Genomic DNA, 12,717 nt, shown 5'->3' on the forward strand with positions numbered 1-12,717 from the left:
CGCCTCAGAGGAAGAACTTTCTCCAACCACAGCCCCAGAAACTGAAGGTAAAACCAAAAAGGCTTTTTTATTAGCATGGGTAGGCTGTGAGATTGCAGCCCAGCTGCTTCCCTCCCCTCACACACAGACCTCCCCTCAGCTCCTCACAACGCACCTCACGGCCGCAGCGCTGCCAGCAGCATCCTCACAACACGTGTTTCCAGTTATTCCCTCCTAACCCCTCTGGCTTCACATTACAGAAGACCAATATAATGAGCTCAGGCTCACTGTAGGTGGACAGGAGCAGAACTTGATCCAAAAAGGAGCAAAATCCTGCAGCTGCCATTGAGGTAAAGGCTTAGCGTGAAGTCCTAAATCACAGGGACCAGCAGATGCCGAATTGCACATGTGTGGGATTAAGTCACATCTTTCTCCAGGCTTCCATGTACAAACGTTTTAACAGCTACCTCTGTAAACACAGATTAAAAACATAAGCAGAGAAACGTGAAATCCAGGAGTGCATCTTCAGCTGCGCAGCTGGGGCCAGCTGGCACACAGCTGTCACGAAGCCCTGCGCCGCTCCGGCAGAGCCTCCACCAAAACTCCATCCCCCCTCTCCTTGAAACACTCCCCAAACAAAGCCTCGCAGCTCAGACCTGCCAAGTCTCCTTTATTTGGACAGAAACTCACTCACGCTTGGCAGCAGTTCGGTGCAATTTGAAGCTGGCTCAGACCTAAAGTGAAAAGATTAATGGGATATTTGAAATCTCACTCCCATTTTTCCTCAGATCTCACTTATGTAAAAGCTCTGATGTTGGTTGCTGAGCTCCTTAAAACATAATCTGCACAATGTGCCACAGTAAATAAACAGATTTAAACAGCAAGTCTGTTTAAAAGGAGTTTATTTAGAAAGCACACGCATCACTAAAGAGAGCTTATTTCTTATCTAACTCCAAGCACTTTGGAGGCAATCCTTCAGGGGTGTTCTGCAGGCAGGGCCAGATTAATTTTGTTTGCAGCAATTATTTTCAGGATGTTCTCCACTCATATTAAAAGGCTGAAAGTTCAGTTAGTTTCTTGGCTTGGGGATTAGAGAAAAGCTGGAGACATAAAAAAACTTTGGGCCACACTTACCCAGCAGTGTGGCCTTCCCTTCCCTGCCTGAGCTGACTGGCCTTCAGCAGGGGAAGCAGTGAAAGGCTCTCTCAAACCTGCCATCAGAGGATCTGATGGACCACAATTTCAGTCTTACTTCTCAGCAGTTGCTTCATCCACACAAGTTGAGGCCTCCAAACTGAAGCACCTGAATTCCCCCACACACCTTTACTAGTCAGACAGACAGAACTGGAGTTGTCCTTCCTGCCAAGAGGCTGGAGAGGACCTCAGCAACCAGCCACAGACAGGTTCTGAACACTAACACAGGACCAGCCACACCATCTGTTTTCGAAATCCAGATCTCAACCCAGTGACAAGTTGTACCATTTTCACATAAATCCAAGTGTCCAAGTTGAAGTAACAAAAAGCACATGTTCAACAGCCTTTAGCAATGCTTCAGGGCAGCAGAAACTCTGAATTCCCTCTGGAAATCAGGGGAAAACTGATACTCTTCCTCAATTTGGAAGGCCCTGAAGGAGCCCACTGAAGCCTGCTTATGATCATTGTGGACTCGAAGCTCTCAATAGGGCTTTGGTTTGAAAGGTTACAGAAGAGATGACAACCTCAGCCCACAGGTTTCCTTCCTGCCCGCTGGTGAGCTGGTTCAGTGCCGAGTCAGGAGAACAGCAAGCAGCCACTGAACCTACAGACACACTCTCTTGGCTGCTCATTCTCCTGCACCTCAGAACTTAAATATGGAAGGGGAGTGACCCACAGTCTCTGCCGCTATCTCAGGAGTTGAGAAGCTGAAGTCTTTTTAATATCAAAAAATGATATTATTATTCAGGTTAGAAAAAGATTTGCACATTGCTGCTCAAGTCTGAAGTGGTTTAGTCTTCTCTAGTACCAGGGAACTGTATTCTGTCATGTATGCACACTTTGGCATTCACACAAAGCATTCCCAGCATCCTAAATCCCACCATGCCATTTCCTTCCACACTTCTTGCTCCCACTCCCATGCCTAAATCGCTAACCTAGATGCAAGTAATTCTCAAGGCTCCCTCTTCTTCTTAATTCTGTTTTTTTCTATGCCCTGCACAAGACACCAGCCAGCACTGTCCAACTCATTCAGGCAGCTCCTGAATGTCTTTTTATCTTTTCTGATGCCAAAACCTGTGGCTGCAGATCTGAGCACACCCCTTGGTACCAGGCTGCTGCTGACTACACTGAGCAGGGAACTACCAGCTACAGCAAACAGCAATTGCTGTACTAAGTGGTTTAATGTTTCAATTGTGGCAAAAATACTTGAGAAAGTAGGTGCTTCCATTGTTGCAGGAAATTAATTCCATGTGGCCCTGTATTACCCCCATTGCCAAACACAGCGTTGTGTAAGTGTATTGCAAACACTAAGTCTGCGCTGTGAGCATCAAAAAATGTTTGCACTCAATCTCATGTATAACCCTTTGCCCATGAAACATGAGGCTGATGGGTATGAAAAAGCAGCCACCACAGACTACTGAGGAACACAAGTGAACAGTTGCATCTGAAGTATGTAACCCTCTGGCAGATCAGTGAGAGCTGACCCTGCTGACACCCCCTGCCACTGAAGAGGACAACATGTGGCCCTGAACGCCCGGCTGGGGTAATTCAGGGGGTCACTACATGGAATACTGATTGTAAGGTATCAAAAAAAGCACTTCATTTGCTATGTTTTCACAGTAATTTGGAAAAGCCACTGTGCCTTGGCATCTGTCCTCTACAACCTTTTTTTTTTCAGTAGTGCAAATTCTTCTATTGTAACATTCCCCAGTGAGCATTTCTTACCACTACGAGAACAAAAAGTTGGGTTAAATATTGAATGGGATTCTTAATACACAAACAGTGTGGCTACTGAGCATAGGCCATTTTTCTTACATTATTCCACTAGTAACCTTCTTGGAAGCCTCTTTGGCTTTCAGATTTAAGGCATATAGCACCATTCCTCCTGTCTGCAGGCCAATAAAGCTGAGCTGAAGCCTGTCTGCCTTTAATTTGATTTTAGCATCTTTACACATTAGATTATTTACTGTAACAAAAGACAGACGTTCAAACAGACCCATTTTTGAAACAAATAAAGTCAAACATCTTGAAGCCACCTCTAGCTACCCGGAATCATTAAACAATCTGTAAAAGCAGAGGTCGATGACACCAAGCTATGCCACTATGGCCTTCATAGACAACTTGGTCAAATACAGAAATATCACAATTTTTCCACTGCAACACTCCCTGACTCTGTGTCTGGGTGATGCTTTCTATGAATTTTTAGTGCTGTGAGCCTTTCCACCCTCTTTCAAGGTCACAGCACTATGTGCTCTGATGGCTCTCACAGTTACTCTACACGTTTCAGTTTCTGCAGGCTGGCAAACACAACACTTCGTACTTTGGATTTAATGCTGCAAGTCCAAGTTGTTTAGTTCCAGAAAGGAAATATTTCCAAATTGACTTCTAGCACTAGTATACACAAACACACTTGTGGAGGGAGATGAAAGAAAAAATGCAGGATTTCTAGTCTTTGGCCTCTCCTTCTAACCAACTCAGTTTCCTAAAAAGACAGAGGACAAATAAGTGCCAACATTTTGCAGGGAGCGCACAGAAGGAGCAGTGCAGCCATCCTGAGCCAACATAGCACACTGAAGTGAAACAACTAACAAATTCCTTTCAGATGAACCCCTTAAGTAGGAGGTTTTGCACCCTGGGATCCCTGTGCTTTAGTTCCTTTGAATAAACTCAAGTATCTGGACTTCAGCTCATCCTTCCCAGACACCTGTGGCATCACTGCAGCAGCTGCAGCTTCTTCTGGGGGTCCTTGGGGACCACCCAGCTCACTGAGCATCAGGTTTTTAGTTAGTTATAGAAAAGAATAAAACACCCAAACACACACACAAAAGCTCTGTGTACAGCCTCTTTTTCTTCCTTACCCAACACATTTCAGCTTCTGAAAGCCTCTCCAATTTCTCAGATTTCTCCAGTGAAATCCCCAAGCTGCTCATTTGTGCTTGCATCACCTGTGTTTCTAGGTATGGCCTGTTTCATAAACCAGATACTTTTGAGCCCATTTCCTAAATTCTGCCAGACTGGCAATTATATCCATTCATCTACTGACTGTTTTCACATCCGTTAAATATTTTATTCAGGGCCGTTGCATCTTTTCATTTTCCAGGAATAACAGGCTATTCTGAACTAGTCAATCCACCCAACATAGCAACATGCTACTTTATCTAAAAGTTACCTGTTACCCCCCAATTCTTCCTGACATAGTTTCCTTTAGCAAACGTATCATTTAGCAAAGCCAAATAGCAATGTGGCACAGACCTCGTGCTGACATCAACCAGCCTTGGACTTTCTTTGTATTGTGACTCTGCTAGTAGGCAAAACTCTTCCACAGAGCAAAACACGAGTAGGAAGAACCTCCAATAGGAGCATAAGACTTGAGCTGACAATGAGTAATTCCTCCCTCAGGGAACACATGGAACAATACCATACAATGAGTACAATAAGTTCGTGGTTTGTATCAATAATGCAGCAGAAAAATGTCAGAGCTTTAGGTGACATAACTTTGGAAACACAAAAGAAAGGCTCTCTATAAACAAAATTTCTGAAATTACCCCAATGTTTCATTATGTGACTGTGCTGGAAATGGGCACAGAAATACCTTTTTGGCTGTGCAATAGGATTTATACCTGCAGTGATCCAAACAGCACCGATACACATCTGCTTCTTTGTAATGGTCTCTGCTAAGGCAGCCCTGGAGATTTTTGTTCAGAGCAAGACCCTGTCACAACTGTTATTATCCCGAACCGTAACAGACACCAACCTTCCAGTCTAAACCTGGAGTCCTGAAGCAGTTTGCTACAAGTTTGATAACAACTGTGCACAGCGAGAGAGGAGGTCAGTGAACCAAAATCTATAATCCTTTATGAAACATCAAGTCATCTCCAGCTTGCAGAATTGCCTGAAAAAAAAATCTGGTACAAAAAGCCAAAACGTCACACATTCAAAGTGTGTAGCTGTAGTTTAACAGGGGTTGTTCACACAGCTTTAAACAGGTATGAATAATATTCCAGACAAGGTAAGACATGCAAACATGTGGTGGCTTACAAGTATGTTCAAAGTGAGCCTTTTACTATTTTTAGACAGTGTACTAACCACATATGAAAAACTTCTGACTGGGTCCTTCCAGCATAACTAACACTTGAAAGCTGACACATCTGTCCAGATCCTGCTATAAAGGACCTACTGGAGTTCACCAGTTCTGTTTCCCGTGTTACCACCACAAAACCACCTGAGAAGCCAAATACACATTGCAGCAACCAGAACCAATCTCCCTTCCATGCCCTCTGGAATGGATAACCTGGGATTGGATTACAAAGCTTTGGAGCTTTCTTTCTAACATTCACACAGTAAGTAGTATAATGAGGTCCAGGATGCTGATTCTACCGATGGCCATAAAGCAATTAAAATCCTGCCATGACTTCCTTCAGCCTTTTTATTACTGATTTCCTACGAGCAGCCCTAAAGTCTTCATGAGTCTGCTTGTGAGCATTAACAAATGTCAGGAATAGCAAAACAAATCCTAACAAAGACACACATATTTTGATGTATTGAAATCAGAGACATTCCTTTCCACACAGCAGTGATAATGAGTTGAACAAAAGCCACCTGAGTGTGAGCCCCATGAAATGAAAAAATACCTGTAGGTAGGCACTTCTTCTCAAGGTTTTTTGGTTGGTTGGTTGGGGGTTTTTTTTAAGCTCCTCTCCACATTCACTGTGGATGCCAAATGGTGAGAACCCCTCTCCAGAGATGGACAGGCCCATACTGTCTGTTCCCATTTCCATGTCACCCTCATAGCACCACAGCTACTGCTGGAAGGGCATGGCTGTATTTATCAGGGGTTCTTCAGATGAAAAAACTAAGACATTCTCTTCACATCAGATGCGAGCAGTGGTTCATATCTCTGGAGAGGGGAAAGGCAGGGTCTGTTAAATTCAAAATCACACATTACCAACCAAGTAGTGCTTTGCACCACACATTGTTTTTCTTTGTGCCAGTTATTGTTTGTGGTTCCTGGTCAGCCCTTTCAGCAGGAGCATCAAGAGCCACTCAAGGGCAGTTGGGTCACCACCCAACACGCCCAGCACCACACACCAGGCACCCACAGCTCCCAGTCCAGGAATAAGACAGACAACATGGAGAGTGGTTTCGTGAGCTGCACTCTAGGCAAGTTTTCACTTACTCACTGATGTCTGAAAAGGTTTTATGTGACTTTTTACTTAAGAACACAATAAAAGTAGTTACCATAGCAATTTCCACATCACTTGATGCTTCTGCTACCTCTGAGTCAAAGCAACTTTTAATAGAAATTCTTACCAACACACCATGTGAACTTTCTGGGGTTTTTTGATATTTTTGGAGGAAAAGAGAGATCTTAAACCTCCTGAGATTTCAGAAATATGTTGAAAAGTGCTGCCTTTGTTTCAAGGGGAACGCTGTCTATTGCACAGTAGAAGTGCAATGCATTTCAGAGGAGACAGAAGAAAGTGTCTCGTTCCAGAAGTATTCATCATCCACAAAGAAGATGGAAAAATGTCTGCCAAAAAGAAGCCTCTTGCTCCGTCAGAGATACAGCACGCTTAAAGAGAAGTTTTGTTTCCATGGTGACCGAATTTGGAGTAAGAACATCCCCTGCATCAGACATTGCTAAATCAAAAACCCACTTGCTTTTGTTCACACAGAGAGCTGGGTTTTTAACCCTGCCTTGCCCAAACAAACATTTAATTAGTAATTTGCTCTCCCATTTTGCTGTGTACAGCATCTTTTTGTAAACGAAGCGGAAAAAGCAAGAAGGCACAACTAAATATGAGAAGCCTGATCTTGCAATCTTAATAATTAGAAATAGCTGTAGTTTGCAATAGCACAGCAGTGTTTTTAAAAAACACTAAAAAATATCAGCAACAAGTCGTCTGTTAATGATAATTACCAATTATGTGCAGGCCAATGATGTACAAGCTCTTATTTACATTCCTTCCTTCTCAGATGTAGCAGCTAACCCTGCTCTCATACTATCAATCTCACTAAAGACTGGGAAGGAAAGGATTCTCAGCAGTCAGCTTTGAAGGGAGGGGTACCTGCAGCACAGTCAGATGTAGGGAAAGGCAATTCCAAGCTGAAGGTCCTCAACAGCCACATTTTGATCAGTTTAAAATTCTGTTAACAATGCCTGTTTAAAATTCTGGTCTCACCTATATTGCAAAAACCGGCAAAGCTCCACTTCAGTGAGCCAGGTTACTGCTGTTCACACCGGTACCAGGCACTGGTACCAGACAAAGGCCCTTTGCTTGAGCATCTCACCTTGTACCTTGCAAAGCACCACACGAGGCAGGAGGGTGTGTGGAGGCAGTGAGAGGTGAAATGGGAAAGCACAGCTCTGTGTCAGATCAGTGCCAACAGCCTGACAGGGCCATGGCTTTCCAGCACAGCGTGGCCAGAGGGCAATGGGAAAAACGGCCGGATCCTTTGCTGCTCCGGGGCTGTGTCTCTGGGGCTCTCATGTGTAGCACATCATTTCTGCCTCTGAAGCTGAAGGGCCAGTTTGGCTTTTGGCCACAGTCACTGAAAGAAAAACACAGCCACCAAAGCCACCAGCCCCTTCCTGGGAGCTGTGAACGATCTATGCCATATGTAAGTTATGGGAGCTCAATGGAAGTTAAAACAAGTCCATAATAGCTCAGTCAATACACAGTAATAAATAAATTGTGTTTGAGATGCAGAAACCAGAGTTAACTTAAAAGGGTACTTGACAGTTATTCTTGCTTTTCTGCCAAGTGCACAATTCTCAGCATAGAGAAATTTCTTTTTTCCACCCAGCAAAATGCTTCAGTACTTCTTTCTATATAAAAGAAAGAATGCCAGCTGCAGGCAAGAAACCCAGTAAAACAATGGACATTGGCTGTTTCCATTTAAATGTATCTGGAGGATTAGAGTCATCATTATTCAAGTTGCCCAACACTTTGCAGTGTAAGACCCTTTGTCAGTTATTTATGCCACTGCCAAGCATTAGGCTGAAAGTTTACATGCTGTGCATATGCCTCAAGCAAATTCCTTTATTTTTATTTTTTTTCTTTTCAAATTTCAGCTAAAACAATACAGCTGTTTCTGAATCAAAGTGAAGGCGGCAGTATGCTGCTTTGCCCACAACAAAAAGCTTTCAAACTTTGCCTCGTTTGGCTCTGCCCACCCTGCAATTGAGAACACAAGTCCAAGCTTTGGCAACAAGTAGCACAAGAGCAACAACATTTTGTGCCATCTCCATGAAAATCAACCTATATTTAGCCACTTTCCTGGGCTTGGAAAACAAAACCTCAACTGGTATGTGCCTATAAAAATAAGTATTCAAGATCCTTAAGCATTGCACTCTACATTTTGAGGCCAAAGTGTAATGTTTTGTTGACTCCTGTCAGCTGTTCAGAGTCCTGTGTTACACACAACAGAGCAGGCAGGAGCCTGACACTGAATAAAACATCTCTCTCTCTCAGATCCCTTGGCTCGACTACTTTTCAACAGCACGGTTGCCCCTCAATAATTCTCACCCAACTCATTCTAGAAACAAACAAAAAGAAAAAGGCACAGAAACAATCAAGCCCAATTAATTTGAAGTTTCAAAAGGTTCTTCATCAGCTTCCGAAGATGGGAATTTCTCGCACCCAGTTTCAGCAGAACGTGCCAGATGAGAAACACTCGAGACCTTATTTTCATTCAGAGCAGCAAAATAAGTCTTTCAATTAACTTTGTGTACAAAAGCTACCGTTTTAAGTCCTTCCAAAAAATCATTTTCATCTGCTTTTATCAAGTTAAATGAAATGTTTTCATTCAAATGCTGTCTACAAACAAGCCTGTTTATTATGTCAAATCTTGTGTTATCAACAATTTAATTCTTCAGAACACAGGATGATGAATGGAACTCCTCTCAGCTCACTTAACCACAGATGTCTAACAAGGTGGAACCAAGTGGTCCCTAGAGATTCCTGTCTCTCTCAGCTGGCTACTGAATGTAGCTTGCACCAGACACCTGATTTCTAGGCAGTAACAGCTACATGAAACGAGTCCTATCCAAAGATCAGTTTTATTAAAACCACTGGATATCAACCACTTCTCCCAAAAGACAGAACTGCAGGATGAAAGTTTGGCTCTCCTCAGTTCTGCCTGTGCTCATGGCCTGATGTCAGGGATTCCAGCTGCAAGCATCAGCTTGACTTGTGTAGCTTTCATCATACTTTAAAGAGTTTTCTTTAGAACTGCAACATGAAATACTGGAATACATGAAATTCAGTAACAGTTTATTAGCAGTGAGAAGCATTTCTGGATCCTGCACAGTCAGGGCCTTGGAGGAAGAAAAGTTCTCCCCATGTCACAAAGTGCAAAAAGGGTCCAGGGTGGGGATACGGCCCTTTTACAAGTCTCAGTCATGACTGTCATCTTTAAAAAGATAAAAGAAAGGAAGCAAATAAAACCTTTCTTTAGACATGCCCCTAATGTGCAAGTATGTACCACAACTCCACTATAAGGGAGCAAAACCAATCCATCCCATTGGTTTGTGTAGGCACACAGTGAATTTTGCCACTGATTTCTGCTACAGGAGTTCAACTATTCTGTCTCCCAGCCTCTTACTTTGATCCTGTTACTTGAGCTCCTTATGGCTCAAGCTTTTGTTTTATATTACAAGTCAAAGAGTCCCATAAAAGGGTAAATCCAACATCACTATGCTCATATATTTTGAGCTGGGCATTATACCTCAAGTTGCTGCTCAGATAAAAACAAGCTTTGGTTTTTAGCATAATCTACTACACACAGCCAGACTAGAAGCTCAGGGTTATCCACTCCTTCCCTAATTTATGGTTAGTGCCATTAACTTCATAAGAAGGTGACAAAATAAATATATTTCTTCAGCACAAATTGGGCAGCACCCATTTGAGCTTTTTTTCCAACTTTTCTATAAGTTCCATTCACCTGAATAAGGAGAAGAATACATCAAGCACTTCAGCTTAATGATTTCCTCTTCAATCTTAAAACTGACATCTATGATTAAAAAAAAAAAAGTTGATGTTATGAAAAGGTTCACATAGAAGAAAATGTTAGAGATCTATTGTGCATAGGGCAAGAATTTAAAAAATGAGACTGGGAGGAGAGGCACATTGTATTTTGAAATGAACTGAGCCCAGGGGTCAATAGGTTATAAATTGCTAAATAAGATGCCCATTCCTACAAGCTCTCTCCATGATTTACTCATTAGCACTTGCAAAACAACCAGAGTTTACAAACACAGTCACCAGAGCCTGTTCCTCACAGCACCCCTTACAGCCTTCTGACCAGGGGCCTTTCGGAGGGATGAGTGCAGGGTGGCAACAGGGAGTTGGGAACAGAGCACTGTGTCACTCAGCCCTATCAAACCCCACGGACTGCAGGAAATGAGAAGGCTTTGTGCAGTGCCACATCTCCAGCAGCACTGCAGCCTGTCAGCATCTTGGCACAGGCAGCCAGCAATTCCACATGAGCCATTACTTGTCCTTCCAGGCTCGCTGGTGCTCTCCTTCCAGTTATTCTAATCCCCAGAGCACTGTGATTTTCTGCCAGTTTTGCATACGCTGCTGTTTCCAAAAATTCCAGTTCAGTGTTTACACGTGTTTCACAATGATCGCTCCTAACAACCATTGAGAGACACAATATTATCGTGTTTTAATTTCCTATGAACTGCTGGCTAAGGCTGCACAGAAAGTTGTGAGTGCCAGATGGTCCAATTTATTTTATTTATTCCTTCAGCATCTTCACAGAGTCATGGGCACTTTACACATTTTGCGATTTAAAATCATAAACACTTTGCCATCACCCCTAAAATTCTGCCTTTGCTGTATCACCAGTTACCAGTCAGCACCACAGGGTTGCCAGCACCGTGGCTGAGGTACAGTTAAGAGAACTGCAAATCCCAAACTGGAACACCTCTTTGACAAACTGACAGCCAACCAAATCACGATCAGTGAGCAACCATAATTTTTCCTGGGAAATCCTCTCATTAGCCTTGGACAGTGAAAGTCAAGTATACAAAGCACAGCACAGTCAGCAGCATTTACTTTGTCATGGCTCACGTGGTGACTTCAAACACTTTGTAAAGACAAAAAGAAAGTCTGAGAGCTACTATTTTTATTTCTTCCATTGGCTCTAACTTGGCTGACTCAAGAAGATGGGCTGCTTAGATTAATCAGTGATAAATAGTGGAAGGACCATCAGCTGGAAGTGACAACACAGGAAATACAGATACATTCCTATCTTACTTTGAATTCTGTTTATAAAGAAAGATTCTTTGTCAACATACAAATAAAAAACAAAACAAAACAAACAAACAAAACCCCAAACCCCAGAAAGTTATGAAAAGGACATTTGAATGTGCAACTCCAATTAGCAAGTGTGGAAGTAAATACTTGAGTGTTTTTCTGAGCAGAGATGGGCTGAAGCACTTTGCTGAGGCAGGATCCACCTCCCCATCCAGGAATAATGGTAATTGTTTACTAGTCTTTTAATTTCAGTACCTTTTCTTTTCTCTCTGAGAATTCCCATGACAGATCCCACAACACAGAGGAAAATCTGCTTTCCAGCCAGTTGCAGATCTAGCAAACATGGAAGTGGGATCCTTACCATCTGCTGCCTGGAAGCAGTTCAACATGTCTTATTTCTGCAAGAAAAATTACGAAGGCAATTGTTGTGTTACTCACAGTTATATTTAACAACAAAAACCCTAAAATATCACTTTCTTCCCAGTCCCAGGCTTCCTGGAGCCCATTGTCAGAACTGTTCAGGCACAACTTGTTCTGGAAGTGCCCCCACCCTCTTGATGTCCAGACCTGCATCCTACCAGCTCCGAACCCAAATAGTTTGTCTGCCTGTTAATTTGGGGGCAGCTAGAACAGAGTCCTAACCAGAAGAGTGTGACAAACATTCCATGATTATAAAAAAAATTCCCAGTTATTTTTATTGGGGATTTTAATTTGACTTTTTCGTCTTTCACTTGTTTTGGCACTTACTGAGCTATTAGACTTCAAAAAAAAAAAACAAAACAGGTCTAGTGACATGGAAAAGCTGGGAGCTACGTCACTGAGGCCATCAGCCATGGAGAGTGTCTGATTTTATTATTCATCATGTCATTTAGGTTGTCCTTTGTCGCTTGTGTTGCACGGGTCACTTTACAGAGCTGTGCATTTACCCAATAGGCAACCCACAGAATTACTGCCATAAGACAAAACAGTGTCACAACCCAGGCCAGTCACTCAGGTGAGGGAACAGCTTCCACTTCATTTATATGGAAAACAGTAATTTGAAACAGCCTTCACATGTGAAATATCGCGGATCAGATGGCACAATTATCAGCCTGGGCTCCTTGGAGGCCACTAACTTGTTCGGCATCGCACCTCCTAAGAAAGCTTAGCTCCCTGAAAAAAGCGCTAATGAACTGAAACTCTGTTTTGAGAAAACAGTATCTGCACAGGAGAGTTGGAAGATGGTGGGGGTTTTTCTGAAGCATTTAATTTATTTGAAAAAAAAAAAAAAATCTCATTT

Source organism: Pipra filicauda, unplaced genomic scaffold (genome assembly GCF_003945595.2).
Source record: "Pipra filicauda isolate LSUMZ 115617 unplaced genomic scaffold, ASM394559v2 scaffold103_size3290846_pilon, whole genome shotgun sequence".
Taxonomy (NCBI): Eukaryota; Metazoa; Chordata; class Aves; order Passeriformes; family Pipridae; genus Pipra; species Pipra filicauda.